Source organism: Psammomys obesus, unplaced genomic scaffold, assembly GCF_907164565.1.
Source record: "Psammomys obesus unplaced genomic scaffold, mPsaObe1.curated_primary_1811, whole genome shotgun sequence".
NCBI classification, from domain to species: domain Eukaryota; kingdom Metazoa; phylum Chordata; class Mammalia; order Rodentia; family Muridae; genus Psammomys; species Psammomys obesus.
The window spans coordinates 17251153-17271040 of NW_026595981.1; positions in this window are offsets into that span (position 1 = coordinate 17251153).

Below are 19888 nucleotides of genomic sequence, written 5' to 3' on the forward strand. Positions count from 1 at the left end.
TATCTATCTATCTATCTATCTATCTATCTATCTATCTATCTATCTATGTCTATTTGCCTATAAGAGGACCAGGGATAAAGAAGAGGGAGCAGAAAGTGAGGGAATGGCCAAACAATGACTAGCACAGCTTGAGTCCCATGTCATGAGAGAAAACTCACCCTTGACACTATTAATAATATTCATCTATCCTTGCAGACAGGAGGCTAGCATAGCTGTCATCTGAGTGGCTTTATCCAGCAGCTGATGAAAACAGATGCAGAGACCCACAGCCAAACATCAGGTGGAGCTCAGGGAATCTTATGGAAGATGGGGAGGAAGTACTGAGGAGAAAGGGTGGGACCATATGGGAAGGGAAGGTGAGAGGGAGAAACTGAGAGGAGATGAGAGAAAGGAAATTATGATCAGGCTATAAAGTTAGTTAATTAATCATGGATATAACCTAGAAACCCTGATCAGATGTAGCCAATGGTAGCTTAGTATCCAAGTGGGTTCTCTAGTAAGGGGAACAGAGAGTGTTTCTGACATGTTTAAAGAATTACCTGTTCCTCTGCTGTCAGAAAGAACACTACCAAGATAAGTTGTGTGTGATGGACTTCTTCTTTTTTTTGAAATCTAGCAGAAACCCATCTCCTCACTCTCTCTGTGTGTCCTGCATTACCCTTTCCTATCAAGAGAGCTGCCACTCCCTGTATAGTTCAAAGGTGGATAATAACAACACAGGCAATTGTTGAGCACAAGGCTGTGTCTTAATTATAGAATGAAGTACAAGGAGAAAATTTCACAACTTTTTAGGGAATGGCTTTGGCTTTTCTAACTTGAGTGAAAACATAAAAATGAAAAACAGAGTTTAAAACCAAAAGTGTTTCAATGAACTCAGTGGCTGGCTCTTTGATCACCTCCCCCTAAGGGCGGAGCAGCCTTGCCATGCCACAGAGGAAGACAATGCAGCCAGTCCTGATGAGACCTGATAAGCTAGGGTCAGATGGAAGGGGAGGAGGACCTCCCTTATCAGTGAACTTGGAGAGGGGAATGGGAGATGAGGGGTAGGGTGGAATTGGGAGAGAATGAGGGAGCGGACTACAGCTGGAATACAAAGTGAATAACTGTAATATTAAAAAATAAAAATTTGATTTAAAAAAAGTCAAAGAATGGAACACAAAATTTTTCCTCATAAGTGAAATCCACTTAACATTCAGAAATTATGCTTTTCAGAGTTGTTAGAAATAATTAGAAATCCTTACTGTAGCTATCGTGCAAACTATGTCTATGATAATAGAGAACAGCAAAATTTACAAATCTGTGCAATTTAAATATCACTTCTTAAGACTTCAGGTTTGCCCAGTGGGTCAGTAGGGTACATGCGTCTTAGTGTGGTTTGGGTATCAGGGTGACTGTGGCTTCATGGAATGAGTTTGGCAATATTGCTTTGGTTTCTATTTTGTGGTTTGAAGAGTATCGATGTTAGCTCTTCTCTGAATGTATGGTAGAATTCTGTGCTAAAACCATCTGGACCTGAGCTTTTCTTTATTGGTTATTTTCTTTACTGAGCTTTCTTTTTTTTAATGGCTGCTTTTATTTTCTTAGAGATTTTAGGGTTGTTTAAACTGTTTACCTGTTCTTGATTTAACTTTGGTAGGTGACATATAACAAAAAAAATTAGATTTTCTAATTTTATGTAACACAGGCTTTTGAAGTAAGGCCTAATGATTCTTTGGATTTTCCTAGTGTCTGTCCTTATGTTCCCTTTTCATTTCTGATGTATTAATCTGGGTATTTTATTGTCTCCGTGTCTTTTAGTTAGTTTGGCTAGGAGTTTGTCTATCTTGTTGATTTTTTCGAAGAACCAACTCTTGGTTTCATTGATTCATTGTATTGGTCTCTTTGTTTCTAACTTATTGATTTCAGCCCTGAGTTTTATTAGTTTCTGCAGTCTATTCCTCTTGAGTGTGTTTTCTTCTTCTCTTCCTCTTCCTTCTTCTTTTTCAGTTTTCAAGTGACCTGCTAAGTTGATAATATGGGCTCTCACCAATTTATTTATAAAAACACTTAGTGCTATGAACTTTCCTCTTACCACTGCTTTCATGGTGTCCCATAAGTTTGGGTAAGTTGTGCCATTCTTTTTATTCAATTCTAGGAGGATTCTAATTTGTTTCTTTATTTCTTCCCTCATATGTAGATCTTTGAGCAGGGAGTTGCTCAGTTTCCATGAGTGTGTGAGTTTGTTGTTGTTTCTGTTGTTGTTGAGGTCTAGCTTTAATCCATGGTGATCTGATAAAGAAAACAGGTTAATTCACTTTTCATGTATCACTTGAGGTTTGTTTTGTGACTCACTGTATGGTCAGTGTTGGAGAAGGTTCCATATTGGTGCTGAGAAAAAAAATATATTCTTTTGTGTTTGAATGAAAAGTCCTGTAGACATCTATTAGATCCATGTGATTCATGACCTCTGTTAGCTTCATTATTTGTCTTTTTAGCTCCAGTCTTGATGATTTGTCCATTGGTGAGAGTGGGATGTTGAAGTCTTCCACTATTAATGTGTTGAGATCATTGTGTGATTTAAGCTTTAATAATGTTTTATTTATAAATGCAGATGGCCTTGTATTTGGGACATAGATGTTCAGGATTGTGATGTCCACTTGGTGGATTCTTCCTTTGATGAGAATGAAATGTCCTTTCCCATTTCTTTAGATTAATTTTGGATGAAAATCTGTTTTATTAGATATTAGAATGGCTACTTGGATTTTATTAGGATGGCTACTTGCTTCTTCAGTCTTTTTTCTTTGAAAACCCTTTTCCAGCCCTTTATTCTGAGGTAGTAGCTGTTTTTTTGTTGCAGAGGTGTGTTTCTTGAATTCAGCAGAATATTGGGTCCTGTTTCTGCAACCATTCTGTAGCCTGTGTCTATTTAGAGAGTTCAGTTCATTGATGCTGGTAGATATTCGTGACCAATCATTGTTATTTCCTTTTATTGTGGAGTTGGTGGTTATAGTGTGTTTGTGTGCTTGTTTTCTTTTGGTTTTACTATTGTGAAGTCATCTGTATCCTGTGTTTCTTGGGTGTAGTTGAACTCATTGGATTGAAGTTTTCCTTCTAGTATCTTCAGTAGGGCTGGGTTATTTATAGATATTGTTTAAATTTAGTTTTGTCATGGAATATCTTGGCTTTTTCCAGCTATGGTGATTGAAAGATTTGTTGGGTATCGTAGTCTGGGTTGGCATCTGTGGTCTCTTAGTGCCTCTATGATAACTGTCCAGGCCATTTTGGTTTCATAGTCTCTGTTGAGAAGTCTGGTGTGATTCTGACAGGTCTACCTTTATATGTTACTTGGCCATTTTCCCTTGCCACTTTTAATATTTTTTCTCCTGTAGATTTAGTGTTTTATTATTATATGACAGTAGGAATTTTTCTTCTGATCTAGTAGATTTGGTTTTCTGTAAGCCTCTTGAATGCTTAAGGGCATCTCTTTCTTTAGGTTAAGGAAAATTTTTTATATAAGTGTCTTGAAAATATTTTCTGGAACTTGGGGCCTGGAATCTCCTTTTGTGTCTATATTATTCCTAGGTTTCATCTTTTCTTGGTGTCCTTGATTTCTTGGATGTTTTGTGTCAGGAACTTTTCAGTCTTAGTGCTTTCTTTTGAGAGATGTATTGATTCATTTTTTCAATTGTATCTTCAATGCCTGAGATTCTCTCCTGTCTTTTGTATTCTGTTGGTGATGCTTACCTCTGTGGTTTCCACTGTCTTCTCTAAGTCTTACAACATCAAGATTTTCTTAGTTTATGTTTTCTTTATTGCTCTAATTACGTTTTTAGGTCTTGATCTGTTTTATTTACTTCCTTCACCTGTTTGACTGTGATTTCCTGTTGGTCCTTAATAGCCTCCATTTGTTAGGTTGCATTTTCCTGTATTTCTTTGAGAGAGTTGTTCACTTCCTCTTTATATGCCTCTAATAACTGCATAAGCGTAGATTGAAGACCATTTTCCTATATTTCAGCTGCATTAGAATATCCATTGTTTTGGGGTGGTTTCTGGTGGAGACATGATGTCCTGTTCTTGTTGATTGTGTTCTTAAGATGACCTTTAGCCATCTGGTTGTCCCTAGCCTTGGCTGTTTGTTTCTTGATCCTGTACCTAAGACTTAATCTGCCTGTCTCTGGTGTCTGGAGTAGTCTTCAGGATGACAAGAGAGGTCCAGGGAATGCAATGGGTGCAGGAATTTTAGATGCAGCCATGCTGATATGGGTGTTTCTGAAGGCAGGATCTGGGTGCAAGTGCTTTGGATGGCAGGTGTGGGGTTCTAGTAACTTGAATGGCAGGGGTGTGGGTGTGGGTGCCTTGAATGGGGGGAGGGGCTCAGGGGCAGATGCCTTAAAGAACTAGAGGCAACACCATGGGCACTTTGAAGGGCTAGACGAGGGTGTCTCAGTAGGTAGCTGAGGAGGCACTGGCATCTTAGGTGGAAACTGCGGGGGGTGTCTGCCTCAGGTGGTGATCTCAGGGATCTGGTGCCTTAGAGAGTAGCTGAACTGTGGCTTATGAGACTCTACTTCTGGGACTCAGACTCATCTGGGCTCTGCCTTCTGGGACCCGGGATCCATACGATTTTATTTTCCAGCTGCTTCTCCACAGGGGAACAAGAAGAACTGTGGTTTTGGTTTTGAGGTTGGGATGCTGTTCCAGGAATCCAGAGGCTGCCCTTGGGTGAGCGAGAGGGATCTGATACCTGGATTACTGGAACAGAGAGTCCTTGGACCTGGAGGCCTGCACTTTCTTGAGTATGCAGAAAGGGCAGGGAATTCACAATTTGTGACTTTAGGACCTGGAAGATGGCCACAGGGGTGGGAGATAAGGGAGGTGGGAGGTACGGTTTGGGGTTTATCTGATAGCCCCCAACTCCCTGGGTGTCTGCTCCCATCCAGGAAGCACCAAAGCTGGTGTTTTGGATCCAGTGGCCTGTTTATTCAACAGTTTTGCAGTCTCTGATCTTCTACTCCTTAGATACAGCTATCATCTTGGAAGTCGAATTATGATCTTAATAAACCTCTATTTCCATAAATTACCCCAGTTTCATGGATTCAGAAACAAATGGCAGAGAAGTGAGGAACATTTCTTTCTTTAGTATTTTCATAAAAGTATCCTGGAAATTTTTAACACATGCAAGCAAGAAAAACATAAACCCCAAAATACTCAGCTATTTCCCTGTAATGTTATATGCCAGTTATTTCAACATAATTCAAGCATTCTTTGGAAACAGTTTGATGACTGCATAATGTCCTCTCACATACCCACACCATTTCTCTAATTACTACTTAAATTATAAGTGTTACCACATTATGAGTAATTCTATAATAAAATATTATGAACAAATACTTAACTGCAGCTGTTAATAGGAAACTCCCTAAAATAGACCCTTTTAAAAATTAGGGGTATGCTTTCATTAAAGCTTTTGTTTCTACTGCTAAATGAATTTCTAAAAAAAGGCATGCTTGTCATTTTACATGCTTAATATATATATATATATATATATATATATATTTAACTCAAAGTGCATCTATAATAAAAACACCAGCTATATTCATTTCAATGGAAGAATAAGCAAGTAAATTTATTAAAATGAAAGAGTATATATTTGACTACGACCCTAATATTTTTTCTCCCTAATAAATGCAAAGAGAAACAAACATGAGAGGTTAATGTGGCCAACTCATTCAACAAAGCCAGTAATATATCTTACAGCATGATCGTTTGTTGATGTACTCAGGTCCTGGCGTTAGCATAGTAGCCTGCTTTGCATGCTCTTTCTTTTGAGTTTTCACACTTGCTTTCTTCATTCGGCTTAGATAAGAATTTGTGTTTCAGATATATTACTTTATAACCTAAGCCCCATATCTGCATTTCTAATTTCTCTAATTTACCCGGTGGTTCTTGAGGCTATCTTATATGACATCCTTCATGTGTTGGGTGCACTGTAAATGAATGAGAAAATATTCTCAAAGTATATAGATAAGGCCTTTAGTTTTGTTTTAGGTTTATGTTTGTATGATTTTTTTTTCCATTTAAATGAATGGATGTTCCCATAAGCTTGTCTGACCATGTTTGTTATATTTGTCACATCAAATATGCAAAATCTTTTGCCTCTCAATAAGAAAGACATTTAAACATCTGGTTTCTGATAGCTCAGAAGTATAATCTAAAAAGTAAAATTGCATCTTTTCAAGACAGAGAAAATCAAATATTACTTAATTCATTTAAACATTGAAAGCATTATACATGCAAAATTTAACCCAATCTTAGAATGTGTTAGTGACAAGTTAAAATACCTCTTACATTTGTAGAATTACCTTCAATAACATTCAGAATATAGAGACATAAAGCTAGTCCAAAGTGATTTTAGTTTCCCTCATTAATTCATTCAGCAAGATTTAGCTAAAGATCTGAATCAAACCCCATTTTATTATTGTTGGTCTGAATAGGGTAAAGTCATTCCCACTGCCTTAAAGCAAAGTATAGCCATTAATATCACCCTATCAGAAAAAAATAAGTTACAACATATCTATGGGAAATTGCATTGATTGCCTTCATTCATGTGGGAAAACCTAGTCGGTATGCACAGTTCTATTTTGGTCCTAGACTATATAAGATTAGTGAAACGTAACTTGGCATCAAGCATACCTTCATTCATCTTTGTTTTTGATTGTGGATAGTTGTTTTGGGTCCCTTTTTTATTTTTCTGCAATAATGGGCTATAATCTGGAGTTAAAATAAACCATTTCTCCCTACATTGTTTCCCATCAGGAGATTATATTACAGAAACAAAAACAAAGCCTGAACAAACATACCTCCCTAAAGACGACTGAAAGGCTTTTGATGAATTAGAAACATGATTCTTCCATATCTGTACTATTAAACTGAGTCTTTCCCATGAGAGTGAATTTTGAGCATATACTTACTTATTTAGTGTAGCATGAAGAATGAGAGAATCTTAGCTTACATTGCTTGCTAATCTTTAGGGTAGGTTCACCAAATTCATGTTCTGAAATGACCATATTTATTCTTACAACCCTATTCACTTATAAGGACTGTTTTAAATTGACAGCTTGCAATTAGAATGACCAGGTTGTTAATTGTATTGGAAAGAACAGCAGCTATGAGCCACGAGAATCATGTTTTCTAAGTATCACTATTCCCCACATATGATGTATGAGGTCAACAACTCTTCATTTTACACACTAGGAACTAAAAATTAGAAATATTGGAGACATGTCTGGAGTTAATAGCTAACTGGGATTTGGACTCAGAGAATCTGACAAGTCACATTGGTCTTTATCTCATAGAACTTGAACCATCCATGAAATAGTCATAAACTTCTACATTCTTATTCATTGTATGTAACCTGTTAGGAGTTTTGTTTCTTTTCTTTTCTAAAATTGTAATAATGCATATGCATGCACACACACACATGCACTCACATGCACATGCATACACACACACACACACACACACACACACACACATATTTAAAGTTCACCATAACATTGTACCACATTTAACGTTTTCTGCCTGGTTGCTTTAATAGTTTATGTTACCTACCTGAGCTTTCTCTGAAATATAGTTGACTTGCTAAGGAATTCCTGCTTTAGCATCACTGTTACCATTCTCCGATTAGGGAAACATAGGGCAGAAGGAGAAGGAAATGAATTGTTTTTGTAATGATTGCCTTTTGAAAGGCTCTTACAGTGAAAGGCGATAACATTTTAAATTGATTGTTAGATAGCATTAACATTTCCTGTAGATGAACCTATAACTATGTACTAGTTGTGCTTGACGAACTATAAAAAAAAAGGACATAAGTTATGAGGATTAAGTTCGTACTAAGATGTTGAGAAAAAAGCAAAGGAATTTGCATGAAGGGATTAGGGGTTATACATGGTCAATATACAATTGTATCCATGTAAATGCGTTTTTAAAAAATAAATTTTTGAAAACGTGAAACAAAAAATCTGCAAATAGCAGTTTTTGTTTCTATCCTCATTTTACAATATGGGAGTAACAAGAATTTAAATAACATCTGAAGTCACAGAACCGAATGGTAAAAGAGAATAAATGAGTTAGTTCAACTGGATTCGAAATTTAGGGTCCCTCCCATACATTTTTACCAGGAATAAAGTGCCATTCTTTTGTAAAGACTCTTTGGTTTTGCATCCACATTTTGTCTTTGATTTAAAGTTATAGTTCATATATTTTCTTGTATTAATCAGATTAAGCCAAGATAGTCCTCTATTGAGAATTCTCTGTTTAGCACTGTGCCCCATTTTTAATTGGATTATTTAGTTTGTTACTTTTTAACTTCTTGAGTTCTTTATATATTCTGGATCTTTTCTCAGTCTGTAGGCTGTTGTTTTTTTTTTCTGATGACAGTGTCTTTTGCTTTACAGAAGTTTTTCAGTATCATGAGGTTCTATTTACTGATTGTTGATCTTAGAGCTTGTGCTGTTGGTGTTCTGTTCAGGAAGTTGTCTTCTGTGCCAATGAGTTCAGGGCTCTTCCCCACTTTTTCTTCTAACAGATTTAGTGTGTCTGGTTTTATGTTGAGGTCTTTGATCCACTTGGACTTTAGTTTTGTGCAGGGTGATAAATATGGATGTATTTTCATTTTTCTACATGTAAACATCCAGTTAGAAATTGTGGTAAATTTACACAATGGAACACTACTCACCAATTAAAAACAAAGAAATCATGAAATTTGCAGGCAAATGGTGGGAACTGCAAAAGATCATCCTGAGTGAGTTATACCTGAAGCAGAAAGCCACACATGGTATAGAATCACTTATAAGTGGATATTAGACATATAATATAGGATAAACATACCAAAATTTGCACACCTGAAGAAGCTAAGCAAGAAGGATAACCTTGGGTAAGATGCTCAGCCCTCATTCAGAAAGGCAAATGAGATAGACAGAAGAAGAAGAAAAGAGGGAATAGGACAGGAGCCTACTACAGACCCAGCAGGGTATTGAAGCAGATGCTGAGACTCATAACCAAACTTTGGGCAGAGTGCAGGGAATCTTATGAAATAAGGTGGAGATAGAAAGACATGGAGAGGACAGGAGTGCTACAAGGAGAGCAACAAGATCCCAAAAATCTGGACACAGACTAATACTTCAACCAAGGCTCATTCATGGAGATAACCTAGAACCCCTGCTCAGATGTAGCCCATGGCAGCTCAGTCTCCAAATGGGTTCCCTAATAAGGGGAACAGGGTCTTTTCTCTGGCATGAACTCAGTGGCTGGCTCTTTGATCACCTCCCCCTGAGCGGGAGCAGCCTTACCAGGCCACAGAGGAAGACAATGCAGCCACTCCTGATGAGACCTGATAGGCTAGGGTCAGAGGAAAGGGGAGGAGGACCTCCTATATCAGTGGACGAGGGAGGAGCATAAGGGGAGAAGAAGGAGGGAGGATGGGATTGGGAAGGGATGAGGGAGGGGGCTACAGCTGGGATACAAACTGCAATAAAAAAAAACATGAAATATTCTTCCCACTCAACAAAAAGGACTAAAATTTTTTGCCTTATCAATACTTCACTTTACATTTAAAAGATCTCTTATACACTCTAAAGTCTCTGTATTAAAAATGGATGATTATACACCTCGATCTAAGAAACTATAAATTAGTCAATAAATCTTCATTATTTCAGCTTATTTCCCAATGCAGTGTGCAAACTAACCTTGACAATTAGTATAGTCATCACACAGCAGTCTTAGGTCCTATCCATCAGTGAGAGCTACTTGGCGAAAGTTAAGAACAGGCGTGGCGCTGCTGGTTTGAAGTAGAGCTGTCTACTTTGCCGGAGGAGTACTAGCATCCATGGCCCCTGTGGCCTTGTTCATTGCTCCTATGACTCAGTCATCTCCATACTTCCTTGTCCTCCTTGCCAATCACAGAAACGATTTCCGGAGTTATAACTTTCAGCTTGGAGAAGGTGTAGGTCATGCTGAGTGAGTCCAAGCTCTTAGTACTTTGGTTGCTATCTCAAAAATTAGTAGAGTTGGTGTCTATGTGCTTCCACGCATTGTCGTGGATGAGAAATTGCTGTAATCATCTCTTCCATCACAAGAGATTCCTCTGAAGAATTTGTCTGCACATTCCTTTTGTATTTTTTTGCTATCTTGACACCAGACATTATGTCTCATTGATGGTGGGAACACTGGATTTTCCTAAGACAGAAGGTAGAATCTTCTTAATATGGCCTTTGCCCAGCGGCATTTGTTAATGGAAACACATTCCTGGGAGACACATATTTAATCTTATCTTTGTCATGTACTATGTTAATCTACAAAAGGATTCTTTAGCATTCATAGCCCAATTCTTCACTCTAATATTTCTTGCTCTTGTGGTTGTCATTCTGAATAATATTTTTCAGCTTTGCCTGATCATACATTTCTGCATTTTTCTTTGTTTCCCTACATTAGTACATCCAACTAGGCTATTGTTTAATACATTAATTTTCTGTAGTATCAATCAAAATGTAGCAAATAAAACAAATACACATCACCACCGTGCCCTACAATCTGCTTCCCCAGGGCTGAAACCCAAAGTTTTTTATTCTTGTTACTACAGGAATAGTTTTATCAAGTAATTCTCAGTTGTAAAGAGAGGCATTTGTATTACTCCAGAACTTGCTTTTATCATTTTTAATCTTTTTTTTGTGACAACCTCACAATACTGTTACTAATTTTGTTAACCATTCCAAGCAAGGTGCAAGAACCCATCAACTGTATTCTAAATGCTTGTGCCTTAACATAGCAAACTGTTATTACTTTCACATGTTGCATGCCCAAAACAATTTGGCAGGAAGCAGTCACCACATGATCTAAGCTAAGTAAAGATATTCTGCAAACAATCCAATTATTCACTGCTATAGAGGAAGAGGAATCTGGGTGCTTACAGTGCTCCTCCATGCTTCAGTCTAGAAAGGAAGCTTGCCGTGTCAGCTCAGAGCAGGATATGCACGTGTACATGTGTATGTTCCTAAGAGCATGCCCATGCTGAAACACGGGGCTCATGGGAAATAATTGGTAAGCATGTGTTCAGAAAAATTCGGAATCAAGAGTAGCCTTTGGAATTCTGGTTATTTCTGTTTGCACATAAAAATTTTTACCTATAGTCTTTGTTGTTTGTTTTGTTCCGTTTTTTTGTTTTTGTTTTGTTTTTGGTTTTTTGAGACAGGGTTTACCTGTGTGTAGCCCTGGCTGTCCTGGCACTGTAGACCAGGCTAGCCTCTAACTCACAGAGATATGCCTGTCTTTGCCTCCCAAGTGCTGGAATAAAAGGCTTGCACTACCATGCATAGCTTTACATATTTTCTTTTCCATCAGTACCTCATAATGAAACATGAACATTTTTTTTTTAATTCTGTGTTTAGAATAGACTTGCTGTCTCTTGCACTGAGTAATGCCTCAATAAAAATAAATGGTTTTGTCTATATTGTAAAAGTAGTTTAGGTTTATTTGCCTAAGACTTGAGTATATCCCTGGACATTTTGAGGAATTTCCTCCTTATAAAACTGCCATATTTACTGACATTTCCACACCCCACCCACTCCACTCCCAGGGAGACTGGTCTCTTGTTTATTAGAGCTGCTGAAATGAAAGTTTGCCACCTGATTAATTTTAATACTTTAGCCAGAAACCTGTGGATAATGTATATTGGCTGCCAAGCTTGAGATAAATTTTGTTGGCGCTGTTGCAAAGATTTTGGCAGAATTAAAGTCTGCCCTTCAGAAAAAGCACGGAGGAGCTGAAGAGATGAAATTTCAAAAGAAAAGAAGAAAACCTGTTTTGTCTTTCTTTGTGGATTCCCATAGCTGTGGGGATCTGATAAATGCATTGAGCCATTCATTTTTAGGCCGATTTTGCTTTATTTTAGCATTACAATTAAGGAAGAGATGTAAGCCTTTTGCTGTAAAGCTTGATTCAATTCAAAGTCTAAATGGCTTCAGAGGTACCTTGGTAAGGCTGCCTACAGCTTGTGTGTGTGTGTGTGTGTGTGTGTGTGTGTGTGTGTGTATTTCTTCTTTTAGAGATCTGGACACCTAAACAACTTCTTAAGATGCCAGGAGTTTACAACAGGAGATCCCTACAGGAAGACTTTATACTCTGGGTCATTTTCTCCTGTCTGATTGCCTCGTTCAATGGTAGTTTTTCTTCTCAAGAGTCACCACATGACTTTCAGAACCCAATAGAAATTTTGAAATATGCTTAAAAAGTATTTATTTAATCTCTGAAGTAAGTCCTATATTGACACTTCCACAGACAAGACAGTGCTCTACAAAGATGGGGAAAAATGAATGGCAGAAGAAAATGGATATTCCTGTGCTAAGAAACAAGCCCACAACAGATATTTAACAGACATGGTTCTGCTGTTGGAAAAGGCTGAGTTTCTGCCTTGCTTTAATAAAGTGGTGTAAGACAATGAATGTAGAAACTGAATGTGAGTTTATACCCCATTTTAAGCATTTCTAACACCCAAAATCTATTCCCAGCATCCCTTGTCAGCTCCCACTGCTTTCCTGTACTATACCTTAAGATTAAATTCTCTTTTCTGAGATTCATCTGGAAAAAAAAAATATTTGAAGAAAAGAATCATAATGACTAGAAAAAAAATTCTAGTGTACTTATAATCTCCAAAAATATGTTATATCTGTGTTCAGGGAATGAAAAAAAATGAACAAAATATACACTGATATATTTTGAAAACTAATGCAGTGATGCTTAGCCAAAAAAAGAGGGAAAAAAGAAGAAAGGAAGAAAAATGAAAAAAAGAAGAAAGAACAAAAGGACGAAAGACAGAAAAAAGAAAGGAAGAAGAAAGGAAGGAAGGAAGGAAGGAAGGAAGGAAGGAAGGAAGGAAGGAAGGAAGGAGGGAGGGAGGGAGGGAGGGAAAGAAGGAAGGAAGGAAGGAAGGAAGGAAGGAAGGAAGGAAGGAAGGAAGGAAGGAAAATTCATTGCAATCCTGGAGTGATCCATGGGCTTAGTATAAAAAAGAAACAAGGACATACACAATTTTGCCAAAGAAACATGGATTATCAAGGGTACTTAGAAACAAATTCATAATTTAATCCTGTAAGTATACAAACTATAGGCAACTGGGAAAACCTGGAAACAGGAAAGATGACCATCTCCAGGGAAGAGCACACTCAGAGGTTGTCCACTGCCAAATTGTCAGCTCAGAAAACATACATACAAGGAACACTATATGAACTGAGCAGGTTATTATTTAGTAATATGGTGCTTGCAATAACAAGTAATGGAAAAGAAGCCATGAATTTGAAGGAGATTTGGAAGCGGAATGGAAGGGTTTGGGGTGGGGGGAAGTGAAGGGAGAAATGTATTCATGACATCAAGAATTAAAAAAAAGAAAATGATAGAAAAAGCCTAATGGAAACACTTCTCGATGAAAATCCTACATGTGTACACCAACTTTAAACAAACAAGATTGGCAAACATAGCTAATTGAGGGATATATAGAAAATTTTCATAGAAACAAAGGTACAATTCATTAATATAAAGACTGTAAATGTGCATACCCTTATTAGCAAGGTTAAAACTGTAAATATTAAATGACAGTGTTTAAAAAATCAAAGAAAAATTGGGAAATAAATTGATTTTTTTCTCAATAATTAGGGATCCTTAAAGCAAAGAATAATATATTTTTATAGAATTTAAGAAAACCCACAGAGATGGTGAATTACTTACTGGTATTATTAGTCAATTTAAAACAAGTTGGAATACCTCACCTGATGAGAGTCAAATGTTGTTTCTTTAATTTATGCACAGAAGGTTCATCTTTAGGACCATAATTAGTTTAAATAAATTGATAGATTTTGAAGTCAAATAAAATATTTTCTGTATAAATACAGAGTAATGTCAATTCAATATACCTAAAAAATTAAACAAACACTAATTATTTATTTAATTAAATTCTTATATATTTTTGTTGTTAGAGATAAGACTCAGGGTTTTATGCTTGCTAGGAATATGATCCACCACTGAGCCAAATTCTCAACCACAAATGAAGAATTTTGAGTAAGCCACGAGTAAAATTAAAAACAAAATAACAACAAAATGCAAACCAAACCAAACAAAACAAGCCAAAAGGAGCACAGAAAGTATTTCAACCTCAAGGAAATAAAACAAGTCATACTTTGAAAGTACACCAACAGCAGAATTAAAAACACATATTAGAAAACTAGTAATATTTTAAACCAAAGATCTCATTTGTATGCCACTCTAAATTAAGAAGGTGATCAAGTTGACAACAAAAAAAAAAAAAGTAAGAAAAAAATAAATAAATTCATGGAATGAAAAGCCAAGCTTAGTGAATCTAATCAATTAAATAAAACTTTTGTTTATTTATTTTTGCTTATTAGTGCAGTGCCCGAGTTTGTGTGTGTGTGTGTGTGTGTGTGTGTGTGTGTGTGTGTGTGTGCGCGCGCGCGCTAGTGTTTGCTGTGTGTCTTCCTTAGTTATTTTTCACCTACTTTTTGAGACAATGTTCGGCTCATAATTTCCCTGAGCTGGCTGATCTGTTTCGACCAGCACTGTGATAACAGGTGAGCACAGCCCAGTTGTTCTGGTGCTGGTGGGGGTTTGTTTTATGCGGGCTTTGAGCATTGAAAGCAGTCCTTAATGCACACTAGCAATTTATTGATGGTATCATTTCCGAAGCCCCATTTTTAAATCTTTATTTATTTCTTGTTGTTGTTTGTTTAAAAAAATGAAATTTATTATGGCTACCACAAGCTGGGATGAAAGAAATGGGGAAAGGTGATCAGTGAGTAAGGCTTGGTTGTACAGAAGCAGGAAGTCCGGATATTTTACTGCATGGTTAGTACATAGTTATATAGTTACAGATAACAAATATTATTGGGTATTTAAATACCTAATAGGGTACATGAGTCTTCATTACTTCATACTAAAGAAATAATAAATGTTTGAACAGATATATTTAACTTGTTTAAGCAGTACATGTGTCAAAACCTCACATGGATCTTGGTCAACATGCAAAATTTTCATGTTTTTATGCATTTGTTAAAATATATTAATAAGTGACATTATTTTGAGGATATTTACATAAATCAACACACCACAAATTTGAAAGAACTTCAATAAAATTGATTATCTTCTAGCAAGACTGACAAAGAAAATATGACAAACAAAGGTACGAGATTAGAAATGAAACAGGAATTACTATAAATACAATAGAAATTAGAAGACACCAAGAGAGCTACAGAACCAAAATATGTGGGCCTAGTGGTCTTTTCTGAGACGGATACTCTAATCAAGGACCATGCATGGATAAAACCCAGAACCGCTGCACAGATGTAGCCCATGGTAGCTCAGTCTCCAAGTGGGTACCCTAGGAAGGGAAACAGGGACTGTCACTGACATGAACTCAATGGCTGGCTCTTTGATTCCCTCACCTTGATGGGGGAGCAGCCTTACCAGGCCACAGAGGAAGACAATGCAGCCAGTCCTGATGGGACCTGATAAACTAGGATCAGAGGGAAGGGGAGGAAAACCTCCCCTATCAGTGGACTTGGAGAGGGGCATGGGAGGAGATGAGGGAGGGAAGGTGAGATTGGGAGGGAATGAGAGAGGGGTCTACAGCTGGGGTACAAAGTGAATGAACTAATATAAAAAATAAAACAGTGTAATCACACAGGAGGACTTAAGAGGTAGTAAATGGTGGCAATGTAGTTTTAAGTATCTTTGAGTACTTACATAAATACAGAGAGTGCAGCCATCTGGAAAGGGGAACAAAATGAAAAGTTCTCAAACCCCTAACCAAGAATCTACTTGCAATTGATATCAACTAGGAAAGAAAAAAAAAATCTGTTTTCTCCAGTGTAGTGATACTGCGTATATAAACCACACTCCAGGGTAGGCCACATGCCCAAGAGTAGATGACCAACAGAAAATTATCTGCTTATTTTTTTTTCTGTGTATGTTTGTTTGTTTTGTAGGCTTCTGTTTCATTTTATTTTGTTTTGCCAGTTTTTAATTTTTTTGTGTGTTTTAATATTCATATTTTGGGTATGGGTGGGCTTTTAAAAAATTTTTTTATTTACACTTTATTCACTTTGTATCCCCCCTGTAGCTCCCTCCCTCCTCCTCTCCCAATCTCTCCCTTCCTCCCCCTTCTCCACGCATGCATGCCCCTCCCCAAGTCCACTGAGAGGGGAGGTCTTCATTTCCTTCCTTCTAATCCTAGTCTATTAGGTCTCATCAGGAGTGGTTGTACTGTCTTTCACCGTAGCCAGGTAAGGCTGTTCCCCCCTCAAGGGGAGGTGATCAAAGAGCAGGCCAATCAGTTCATGTCAGAGACAGTCCCTCTTCCCATTACTATGTAACCCACTTGGATACTGAACTGCCATAGGCTACATCCATGCTGAGGTTCTAGGTTATCTCCATGCATGGTATTTGGTTGGAGTATCAGTCTCCGGAAAGACCACTGTGCCCAGATTTTTTGGTTCTGTTGCTCTCCTTGTGGAACTCCTGTCCTCTCCACATCTTATATTTTCCACTTCTTTCATAAGATTCCCTGCACTCTGCCCAACAGTTGGCCATAAGTCTCAGCATCTGCTTTGATAGTCTGCAGGGCAGAGCCTTTCAGAGGCCCTCTGTGGCAGGCTCCTGACTTGTTCCCTGTTTTCTCCTTCTTCTGATGTTCATCCTCTTTGCCTTTCTGGATGGGAATTGAGCATTTTAGCCAGAGTCCTCCCTCTTGATTAGTTTCTTTAGGTGTACAGATTTTAGTAGGTTTATCCTATATTATATATCTATATGAGTGAGTATATACAGTGTGTGTCTTTCTGCTTCTGGGATAGCTCACTCAGGATGATCTTTTCCAGTTCCCACCATTTACCTGCAAATTTCATGATTTTCATGATGAAATTTTCATGATGAGAAAATCATGAATTTCATGATTTCCTTGTGTTTTTTTTTTTTGTTTTGTTTTGTTTTTTGTTTTTTTTTTTTTTTTATTGCTGCGTAGCATTTCATTGTGTATATGTACCACAATTTCTGTATCCATTCTTCAGTTGAGGGACATCTGGGTTGTTTCCAGCTTCTGGTTATCACAAATAAGGCTGCTACAAACATGGTTGAGCAAATGTCCTTATTGTGTACTTGAGCCTCTTTAGGTTAAATGCCTAGGAATGGTATAGCTGGATCTTGAGGAAGCGCTAATCCAAGTTGTCTGAGAAAGTGACAGATTGATTTCCAGAGAGGTTGTAAAAGTTTCCATTCCTACCAGCAGTGGAGGAGGGCTCCCCCTTTTCCACAACCTCTCCAGCATGTGTTGTCACTTGAGTTTTTGATCTTAGCCACAAAAAATCAGTAGCTCTCCTATATACAAAAGACAAAAGGGCTGAGAAAAAAAATTAGGGAAACAATATACTCACAATAGCCGCAAATGACATAAAATACCTTCGGGTGACCCCAACCAAACAAGTCAAAGACTTGTATGAAAAAAAATTCCAGTTTCTGAAGAAAGAATTAGAAGAAGATATCAGAAAATGGAAAGACCTCTTATGCTCATGGCTTGGTAGGAGCTCATGGCTTAACAGTAAAAATGGCCATCTTACCAAAAGCAATCTATAGATTCAATGCAATTCCCATCAAAATATCAACACAATTCTTTACAGACCTTGAAAGAAGAATTCTCAACTTCATATGGAATAACAAGAAACCCAGATTTGCCAAAACAATCCTCTACAATAAAAGTGGGTGGGCTTTTATTGATGGATGGAGATAAAGGAAGAATAGGATTTGGGGGAGTAAATGGGGATATGAGCAGAGGTGGGAGAGAGAGAAAATATAATGAAAATATGTTATATACATTTTAAATAATAAAAAATTTAATACATCCACACAAACACACACAAGCACAAATCCTAAGAAGCTACAGACAGCTTTCTCAGAAATTTAAGTGGCAAGACATGCCTCAACTCAAAAATAATTGATGAATCTTAACTACCAACAGATGTGTAATCTACGTACTAAACATCTCGATGTATGGGGAAGCTCTAAGGCACCTAATAAACTCGTGTGTAGCAGAATCTCCAAATATCCCACAGCTATTCACTAGAAAGCATAGGCCATTTCTTTTGAGGAAGGCACTAAAATTGGAAGAGTTTTTGCATCAATGTGAGAGTTTCTGAAAAACTCTGAAAGAGCTAGGGTACTCTAAATCGATGAATATTTAAGACTCCTCTAGGTACCCCATTAGACATTTTTTTCTGATAAGAGCTTTATGCTTAGCAGAAACTGCTGGGAGTGAAATCAAAATCCAGGAAAATTGTAATAGAAAATAACCTAGCTAAACATTGAGGGGAAGAATGAAGCCCAAATATCTTTAAAAATAAGTCATCATATTTTTGCACACTCTAGGATTGCAAAAAAGAGAAATCTCTGTGAAATTATAATAGCCACATTTTCTGAAGTGCAGAAAAGCCATTTTCTTATAAATAAGCAAAAGAGTTATAGCAAAGTTAAATGTTATGAAAAATTTCATAAAAGTGGATAATAAACATAATATTTTTATAAATTATGAGAATGTATATGATTCATTCAAAGAAAAGATCAAGACAGAAACCTTTTTCCTCCTTTCAATTTTTTTCTGTTTTTTTTTTTTTTTTCAGTTTATTTACTTTCCATCCTAAGGGTGCCTCCTCCCTCCTCTCCTCACAGTCCCCATTCCTCTCCTTTCACCTTCCTCTCTCCCTTTCCCCCAAGAATGGGAAGCTGCCTCTCCCCTCCACACCCGTTATCAACCCTCCCCAGCACATCAGGTCATATCAGGACTGAGCACATCCTCATCCCCTGAGTCCAGACAAGAAATTGCTGCTAGGGGGATGTGATCCAAAAACAGGCAATACAGTCCACGTTAAAAACAGCCCCCACTCGTACACTCACCAGGCGCCTCTCTCATATGAAGACCAAACAACCCATCAGCTAGTTACATGTGTGCAGGGAGCCTAGGTCCATGCCATGCCTGCTCCTTTGTTGATGTCTCAGTCTCTGTAAAGCCCCCATGGGACTCGGTTAGTTGGATCTGTTGCTATTCTTGTGAGATTCCTGTCTCCTCCAGGTCCTTCCATCTTTCCCCCAACACTTCCACAGGACCTCCAGAACTCTGCCCCATGCTTGGCTGCAAGTCCCAGCATCTATTTCAATCTCGCTGGAACCTCCCAGAGGACAGTCAAGTTAGTCTCCTTTCTGCAAGCAGAGCAGAGCATCATTAATAGTGTCAAGGGCTGACTTTCTACCATGGGATGGGTCCAATCACTAGTTGGACATTCCCTCAATTTTTGTTCCCTCTTTATCCCTGCACTTCTTGTAGGCAGGGTAATCTTTGGATCACAGGTTTTGTGGATGGGTTGTTGTTCCCCTCCTTCCACTAGTCCTGCCTGGCTAGGAGGTGGTCACTGCAGTCTTCATGTTCCCCCTATTAAGGAGTCTCAGCTACAATCACACGCACATCCTCCCAGAAGCCTACCCTGTAGCAGGCCTCCAGCTTGACAAAGAGATGTCCTCCTCAGTTTCCCTTCTTGTTTCCAGCCCTTGCACCTCCTATCCCTGTTCTTCCCCCATCTTATCCCTTCCTTTGTTTCCCTTCCCATTCCATCTGCTTACCAGTTCCCTAGCTTCAACCACTTTGACTATCTATTCTATTTCTCCTTCTGAGTGAAATTCCAGTGCCCTCCCTTGGGCCATCCTTGTTACTTGGCTTCTCTGGGTCTGTGGGTTACAGGATGGTTATCCTTTGCTATTGGGCTAATATCTGGATCTTACACTCTTTCCATTTCTTCTTCTGTAGGGTTCC